We start from the raw sequence: 9,514 nt of genomic DNA, 5'->3' as shown, positions 1-9,514 counted from the left end.
TATTCCTTGTTTTCTTATTGAGATAGGTAAGGGACAACATTTACTTAAATTCACATGTAGGTGTCTAAATACAGATTTTGTTGGCTAACTTTAGGCACTCAACTTTAAATGCTTTGATCTATGCTCCGTAATTTAAAATCAAGATTTCTAGTTGATGTTATTAACAAGAGATGCAATTCTTTTTTGCAGCACCAGAGTATAATGTGCAAAAGGTCAAGAATAATTTAAAAAAATAGTGGCACATGGGCAAAAAAAACCTCAAAAACCATTCTTCCTGCAGAAGACCTGAAGCCATTTTGCTACTTGATCAAAAGGGAAAAGGCAACAAAGAACATCTTCTTCAACCTTTTTATTTGGACTATCACTTTTTTTTTATAGTTTTCCTTAACAAAATAATTACCAGTTAAGCGTTATAGTACTATTAGTCTATGAGAATAATACCTGGCCCCATACCAATGAAGAAGATCTAATTATGTGTCATTCTTTTACATAGCGTATGCTGCTAAAATCACAAATGTGCTTTTTTATGTAAATGTGCCATTTTTTTTTATCGGTACAAATCTGTAGTAGGTCCCGATTCTACAATCCTCTTTCAGTCACTGACTTTAGTGGGAGTTTTGTCTACATGAAGGACATCAGCTGTATAACCAGACCCCATGTGCACAATGTAGAATCACTAAAAGTTAGAGATGGTGAAGACCTATTAGATCACATAGCCCATCTCTTTGCAAATGCAGGATTGTTTGGGAGATATTTGTCACAAAAAGTACTGGGCCCAGGAATGAAGTTATTTGTAAAGGAAAGATAAGTGCACAGAGATCTACCTGTAAAGGTAAAATAAGCCGCTATTTTGCATCCTGCATGTTATTTTGCAGCTCCTCCAGTTCCTTCTCATATGCACCAACTTCATACCCACTATTTATAAAATGTCCAACCTCAGCCATCCTTTTCAAAGGTGCATACATCAAAAGAAAATGAGTCAGAGTAAGTCCAAAAAGAAGTGCTTTTGGCAAATGAGATTATCAATTTACTACTCTAATTTATAAAGATATGGGTGCACAAATCACCCTTACTACAAAAGGAGCACAGTGTGAGGTGTGTATAGGTGAAATGGGTTCCTTGAGGGTGATTTTATTTTATTTTAGAGACTGGTGACATGATATGGCAAGCACTATAATTTGGAGCTTTTTTTATTTGTATTTTTTAAATAAATCTTTTCTGGTTTTGAAATTCTTCCTCATAACTTTCTCACTTGCTTCAGCTTTTCAGACAGTGTTTCCCATACATTCCCTCCCCTCTCACCTTTTTGACACTTTCTAATTGTGAATTCACCCAAGCTTTTACTAATGTAGTAAATCACAGTGTAATATTCTTGGGGCAGAATAGTTGCTGCATTTCCCCCCCAGCTGAGGCTGCATTTCAGTGATGGTGGAAGTAATACCTGCTAAAATGCCCCGAACTTTGAACTTGTGAAGGGTGCTATATAGCAATATATTATCAACTGTACAATGCATGCTCTCACAAAGAGACTTTCAATGAAACCAAGAAAAAACATATTAAGTTGGGAAATAAGCCATATTAAACCACTTGATGTTAAAGAAATAGTATTTATTTCCGATGAATGCATGTCTGTTATGGTAAACAATCCATCATTAAATATTCTACAATATTTACCCTTGTATATTGCATTAAACACATCATCTGCAATTTTATTAGTTTCATGTTTACTTATCATTGACTACATTACTTGCAAGTGACCCACTAAAAGTAAAAAAAAAACATGCATATGATGAAAGAAAAGGAGTACTTGTGGTACCTTAGAGACTAACAAATTTATTAGAGCATAAGCTTTCCTGAGCTACAGCTCACTTCATCGGATGCATAGGTAGCTCATGAAAGCTTATGCTCTAATAAATTTGTTAGTCTCTAAGGTGCCACAAGTACTCCTTTTCTTTTAGGGATGCAGACTAACACGGCTGCTACTCTGAAACATGCATGATGATGATGATATTTTTCTGCTCCTTTATTAGTTCTGGGCAACCTGTCACTGCAGGAAAAAAATGAGATTTTCTCTGTGTTGTTTTCCCCCTCAAACAAGAAGTCTGCATAGTTCAGATAGGAGTCAAATTAAGGTGTAAAGAAACTGCATCTGCTACATAATTAAAAGTGTTTGATCAGAACTACGTGCAAAAGGTGCCTTTGTCTATCCCATAAGATTACAGGGGCAGACGTTCAGCTGGTGTCAGTTATCATAGCTCCATTAACTGCAGCTGTACTATAACCGTTTTCACCAGCTGAGGATCTGCCCTGTATTGTTCACAAGGCTGGCACTCCTACCCCGTGTGGGTGTGTTTATGTTAAGTGAATGCACATTGACTGTCCTGGGAATTTGGGAATGAAGGATTGTGCCCTAAATTGCTGCCTTATTGTGAAATTGAGAAGTCCAGATCCCATCTGCCTGAGTACCGCTGTGAGATTGCTGCTGACAAACTGTCCACATGTTAAATAAAGAAGTCCAGTCTACTTTAGATGCTATGTTAGCCCACAATGGTTCACTATTTTCCTGTGTTTACCACTACAGCTAGGATAAGTCCCACTGTTTTGAAAACTGAGCAGCATTTAATTCTATGCATGCTTGTCGCAGGTGACATGGGTGAACGGTGCAACTGGCGAACCCCTACCTGCGGAGTGAGAATCGGATTCCTTTGGCAGAAGCTCCTCTAGCTGGGTTATGTATTTATATGGTATTCGACGTGTGCTGTGCCATTTGTTTGGGGGTGAACTTAGTCCATGTCTCTTTGCCGAAGGAGGTGTTTTTAGGTGTTTGTAGCAGGTGACCATAAGCAAGAACTGAACAGATAAGTGGTGGGAAATGAGTGATGAAATGAAATCAGCTTTAATCAAACATCCCGTATCGCACTTGCTTTTAAAAATTCAATAGGAGGTAGCTGACTCACTCAGTAAAATTGCATTTTAAATACAGATTACTTTTATTTTACGTTCGTCTTTTTCTTTGTTACTGTCTTTAGTAAACTATTTAGGAAGGTCAGTTGTCTTTTTTAGTGCAGGATATTTCCCTGACATGAGGAACGGACCAGCATTTCCAAATCCTTTTGGGAAACGTGTAATTGAAATGTTGCTGAAAGGACCTGGCCGTTCTCTTTTGAAAATGCTTCAGAATTAAAGAAGAAAACAATTTCCCTGCCCGCTGGATTTATTCTTACAAGTCGAATTGGAAGCTGTCTGGCAATCACCCCCGAATATTGCTTTAGTGAAGGGAGGATTTTCAGACTCCACTCAGTGCTGGGAGATACTTTGAGGGCAAAGTAAAAGCCCCCCCTGGGAGCAGCGCTCTGCTGCTGCCGCCGCTCAGATGCCACAGCATTAGGCGACGAAGAAAAGAGATGAGTTTGGAGCTGATGTACACGCCGGAGCAGCAGTAAAAAGAGATAAGATATCGACACGCTCAGCTGCCTCTTGTTAAAAGCTTCCTGCGGGTTGGCAGAATGAAATCTTTATTTAAAATACACAAACTATCGTCAGGGGAGGCACGGCAAACACTAAAAGGGCCAAATGCTTTGCTTAACCCAACAGGGTAAACAAAAGAGGAGGAGAAGCGAGCAGATTGGCTTGGGGGGCCTGCCTAGAACACAGCCCCGGCACCGACCCAGTGGTGCGCTGTATTCACTAGCCCTGAACAGAGAGACTTTCTTTGATGATGATGATGATAGCTGCTTGGGAGGGAAAGGGGCTTTATTAATAGCCAGGGCACAAGCTGTGCTTACACTTCGGCGTGAGTGGTAGGCAAAGGTGCCTAACCGCCGTGTCCACAGCGGCGATCTCCTAAGTGGTGGTATTATCCTCTGCTCATTGCTAGCCGCTGGCTTGTGAAGGTGCATTATTTTGATGCATTATTAATTGTTTTCCCGTGGAGAGCAAAGCTGGGAGAGGCTTATTATCATTAATAGCGGGCAGATCGGCTGCTCCTTTTGCACGAGTGCAACGGGAAGGAAGGAAGGAAGGAAGGAAAGAGGGAGGGCCGGGAAAGCAGGCGGTGGCAGCAGCTCGCCCTTCGCCCGCACGCTGTGGGGTGGGCACCGGGCGCAGCCCACGCGACAAGCATTAAAAAAAACCCAAAAAACAAAAAACAGAAAACCCCACTCAAATCGCCTGGTAGAAAGTTCAGCGGGTCAAACAGCTTGTTCCCCTCCCACTCCCCGGCTTTGCCTCCGTGACCCCGAGCGGGCAGCGCTCCTCTCCCTGGGCCCCCCGCACCCAGGGCGGAGGCTGCCCCGGAACAGGCCCGGCAGCGCAGGGAGCGGGCGGTGCGCGCTGCAGCCCGTGAGCAGGACGGCCGGGCCGGGCTCACCTCGCTGGCGGGGCGAGGCGCCAGCTGCCTCCTCCCAGCGGGGGTTGCTCTCCGCAAGACACCCCCCCCCCCAGCTGCGGGCAGAGCGAGAGGGCAAGTAAAGTTGCAGCGGCGGCGTCAGCGGCCCCACCCCGCGCCCTCCTCCCCGGTGGGCTTTGGCCAGAGCCGGGGAGAGCGCCGTGCACGGCCGCGGCCAGCCATCAAGTGGCTCGTTAAGGAAATGCAGGTGAGCGCGTGTGGGGCTGGGGCTGCTCTTGGTGGGGATGCGCCTGTGAGAGAGAGAGAGAGAGAGAGCGCGAGTGTGCGCGCGCGCTGGAGGGAGATGCTGCCGCTGCCTCGCACACAGCCGGCAGCAGGAGCGGGCGTGTGTGTGTGTCACTTTGACAGCAGCGCTGACTCCTCTCGTGCTCTCGCTGCATCTTCCCGCTGTTGCCACCAAGGAGCGTCTCACTTTCACCCCCGCCCCCCCCCCCCAGTCTCTCTCTGCCAGCCTCAGCGGAGAGAGTTGCAGGTATTTCTCTTCCCCCCCCCCCCCGCAAAAAAAAAAACAAAAAACAATTTTTCCAGGCGCGCTTGATCCTGGGTTTTATGTATGCGCTATAGCGCCGTGGTGCGAGCCTTTCTTCTGAAAACAGGACTAACCCGTCAGCCCACCCAAACAAACCCGCTTGATGTGGCATGTGCTTCTCTTTCCTTGCAGGGCGCCCTGGGCCCGTGTGGAATAGAGGCACTGTTCTTCATCTGACTGGCAGGAGAGGAAAGCGAAGACCCCTCGAGGTTTTCCAAAGAGGTCCGGGCTGGCTGCTTTAGTGAGTAAATTCTTGTTTGTATAGGGTTTGTGGGGGGCGGAGGGGGGGTGTCTTCTTTTCATTTTAAAATGTGTCCTTTTCTGTTCTGCTAACCAGCCCTGGTCAGGTCAACGAGGAAACTTTGACTCCTGTAACTTAAACTGTTCCCAATGGGAAGAGTGGTTTGCTGAGCTTATAACAAACAAACAAAAATCTAAGAAAGAAAAGAAAATTGAAGGTGAGCACTTGAATTAGAGGAGTTATGGGTTCGAATAGTGTTGTTTGGGTATATTACACCACGTTTAGGGACCTGTATGTCTATATAAAATATAAACAAAGAGATGCTTCTAGTAGGGATGGATAGGATTTTGAAGGGAAAGGTGACACTAGGTGTCAGATCATTCTACCATAAAATAACATGTGGTGTAGTTACTAAGGATGCTTTTGGCTGCCATTAATTGGCTTTTTAAAAAACATTATTTTTAGTCCAAATCTCCAACGTTGTTAGATTTTTAGTACAATTTTTTTTTCTGATGGGGATGGCAGCCGTAGGAAACACTGTTTTAATTTCCCGCTTTGATTTTTCCAGGACATGACTTAAAGTATTGGAGTATTAAAGTATCCATTTCTTGGATTTGTGAAAAAGATAGGGGTGAGGGGAAGAAATAGGGTAAACTCAATTTGGAAGGGGAGAATACCATTGTGCTTTGGTGGTTGAGTTGTGCTACTGACAGAAGAATGTACAAAGCTCTGTCAGAGATATGGCAGGAAGTGGCAGGTTTAAGGCATCTTTAACATTGAAGTCTTTGCATAAAGAAACTTTTGCAAGAATTATTCCCCTTGGGACAGGCATACCCATACTCAGCATTTGCTGCATTTCTGGTCTCTCTCTCTCTATGTGTATATATAAAAGCTTACTACTAATGTTTATTTTATTTTACTGGTATTACTAATATCAGTAGTTGAGGGTTAACTGCTTCCTAGGTGGGGGGGGGATGATGAATATGGGCAATGAAAACCTATTAGCTAGTGTTTTATAATATCTAAATAAAACCTCTGTGTCATATCAGTAGAAATACAGTTGACTCAGTTTGTATTGAATGTATTAGAAGGAATCAATAACATTTCAGCATTTTTTCTTTATTATTGCCAAATGGATTTTGATTTGAATTCTTCTTGTATTGTTATGCAGAGTAGGCACAGTATGGATCCCAATTTGGATACAATTTACCTGTTTCTTGACAAATTAAATTCCACACTTCACAGTATAAATTAAAAATACAGTACAATTAGTGTAGTGTAACTAGAACCATCAAAAGTTAATCTGCTGTGGATATTGCTTTCAGTTTTCTGATTCTCAGAATGCATTTATGTCTCATGTAATTTTCAAAGTTACAAGAAACTAATCAATGTATATTTGAACATTCATTTTTGATAAACAACCCAGGATGATTTTATATTTTATCTTAATGTGAAAGTTTCTCCTAAATATCTGTGGCAGCTAATGGTTACTTTCAAACGTGAAAGTTGTTGCAAAATCAAATGTTTTTATCTGTACCGTTATCAAACTAGAATATATTGTAATAACTAGGCCAATTAGATAAGATTGATTTAAGACATTAACATAAAAGCAGTCTGTAAGACCTAACATGTACGGTAGTAGAATAAAATTCACATTTGCCTACAACTGCACATAAATTCAAAGCAAGGAATAATTACAAAGCATAGGCTACAAATTCACAGCATAGTTAGCGATTGGTGACTTAATACTGCGTCACAATATTCTTTGTCTTTGATGGCAGCTTTTATGGCAGCAAAATGTTATTTTATGAACTTGTGAACTTGAAATAACAAAAATGGTAATATGTATCTGATGGCATAGTAAGGCATTCTGTGTAATTGTGTCATGAACACGAATTTAACATTCAATATTACTTTCCTAATAATGGGTAACATTTTGACACTGTTCATTGCTGGGATATTCTCTGTTTGGAAAACATTAGAAGAATGTATCTAGCTAATTTGCATGTGGATAGAAGTTTTTGAGACTATGTGGATAGAAGTTGATTAGGTTAGACTCATTGGTGTGGTAAGTGATCCTCAGATATGCAACATGTGATACTGAATGCATACTATATGGTCTGTCTTTTCCCCAAAAGTATTTTAATATATTTCCCAAGTATTTAATTACATATGCAGTTGGGATTGGGTTAAATGACAGCATAATTATGACTTTAATAATTTGGAACATACTTTTTGCTCAATTTTTTACATATAAATACATACAAATCTAGAATTTCTGATGGGAATACCTAACTATCTAAATGAAAAAGTGGCTTGACACACATTTCACGCTTGCTGTAATTTTGACTTAATACAATGGAAAATGACCTGAGTCAAAGGCCCTGCAATTGAAGCTTATATATATATATTATGTCTGATTGTGTGTGCGTACGAATGTATCTTGATAATATCAAATCAGGGCAGGCTAGTTCAAAGGAAACAAAGGAGATTTCAAAAATCTCTGTTGCCTTCAATGCTACAGAAATAGTTACATCTTAAAGTTGATAGCATAAAGTTGCTGCTGTCAGCGGTAATGCGTTTTACTATGCAACTGTTCTTGCTATTCAGATCAGATAATGGCCCGGTGAAATATATAAGCAGTCTGCTGGGAATGAATGATTAATTCCTCTAACGTGTGCTTACTGTAGGAATTCTTACTAATAAAGTACTGTGTACCTGTATTTGCTTACAGTTACAGTTGGTGAAGGCAAATATTCTCTGTTTCATTGCTATTATCATGTAGTGTGCAAGTCTGCTGTATAAGTGTGAATATCATTTAACACAGTAATTTGACTTCATTCATAAAACTGCTTAAGGACAATTATGACATGCACTATTGTTGCATTTGGCTTTATTGAATAAACTGACAGTAAACAGACTGGTGCTGGACTGTAAAAACATAATAAGAGATCACAGTTATACTTGAAAGTAGCTGGCATAAACAAACATAAAATTAAACAATACCCAGCTGTTTCTTCTGTTTGTTTTATATGTCTTGTTTATTTTATTTAATTATTGTGCCGGTCCTAACTTATGAATATACTTTGTTTTCTATACAAGTTCAAAGTCCTATAATAAGTTGGAAAAACTAAGACTGCATTGGCTGAAACAGAGAGCAGACCAGGTTAGGATTTTAGGTGTAACTACTGAAGATGATTACTAGTACTATGTTTATAGTGAAAACAGGTTAGCAGATGAAGTTGTGCTTAGTGCAAGCTTAGTTGGTTTAGTCCCATTTTGTTGAAAACAACAAAATAACTTGTGCAAATAAACTCAGCAAAAAATATAAAATTCATAATCACATTCATGTAGCTGGTGCATAATTCAGGGTTTGATTCTAATCCCATTGTCTTGTTGAGTAGGGCCTTACTTGTCAAATAGTTCCACTGATTTCAGTGCAACTACTTATGGAGTAAGAAACCGCTTGATGAGAGTAAGGCTAGCAAAAATCTGGCTTTCAAAGAGCAGCTAATGACTCATAGAAAAACATTACGTGGAAAAATATTTTCTGTATTCTTCTTTTCACAATCACTGTTTTTAGGACATTCAGATGAAAACAAGATCTTTGTTTATTAAAAGTTTATTTGTACTTTTTTTTACTTTTCACCCAGAGGTCTGACAATACAGTTGTCTTGCTGCCAAAAACTGCTCTGAAGTCAACAGAATTTTGCCAGAGTAATAACAGCAGGATTAGGATAATAGAGTCAAAGATTATTGACATCTGTGGCATTAAATAAGTAATAAATCTTGTCCATAATCTTTAGGACATCATAATTAATTGCTATAGAAAATACTGTAATGTCACATACATTGCTTTTAAAATCAAGTAGCAAATAAGCACCAGGAATTCTTAAACAAAAGATTCAATGTTCATGTTAATGCTCTTAATTACAAAGACCAGGAGAAGAGAAACAGACACAAAAATTTTACATAAACAAGCATATAAAGAGAGGCTTGCAAAGTTTTTGGTGGTGTCACCTGCTTTCTAAGCATCAGTAGATCTGCTGTGCTTGACCTCAGTGGCTTCACTACTACATTTTAATGTAAAAAAACTAAGAGGAAGGTTAGTGATAACTGAGAATATTAGTGTGATTGTTACTTTTACTGTCAACAAGCCAAATCTGAATGATATATCTATTTTCATATGCTATCAGTAGCTGCAGAAAGAGGTTTTATACGTATAGAATATCATAGACGTAGAAAATATCCTATTAAGTCAATTATAGGATTATAGGAATTTGTTATATGTAATGTATAGATTTTACGCTATATATTTCTGTACTGCCAAATTGTT

General features: G+C 40.0%; 1 protein-coding gene across 44 annotated transcripts in view; it reads left to right on the top strand.

Moving 5' to 3' along the window:
* The first annotated feature begins 4,854 nt into the window (after positions 1–4,854).
* PTPRD (protein tyrosine phosphatase receptor type D) overlaps positions 4,855–9,514 on the top strand; it is a 1,647,138-nt gene continuing 1,642,478 nt past the window's right edge. For 11 of the 44 annotated variants that reach the window (XM_074953344.1, XM_074953342.1, XM_074953339.1 and 8 more), the window contains exons 1-2: positions 4,859–4,880; positions 5,070–5,178. The gene's annotated coding sequence lies outside the window, so the exon portion shown is untranslated. Of the gene's footprint in view, positions 4,881–5,069; positions 5,179–9,514 lie in introns of those variants that run through there. The other 33 variants (XM_074953366.1, XM_074953365.1, XM_074953363.1 and 30 more) reach the window with 8 other exon arrangements.

This window comes from Natator depressus, chromosome 5 (assembly GCF_965152275.1).
Source record: "Natator depressus isolate rNatDep1 chromosome 5, rNatDep2.hap1, whole genome shotgun sequence".
Lineage (NCBI taxonomy): Eukaryota > Metazoa > Chordata > Testudines > Cheloniidae > Natator > Natator depressus.
Note: the sequence above shows the minus strand (reverse complement) of the source record. Positions and strands in the feature narration are given on the sequence as shown.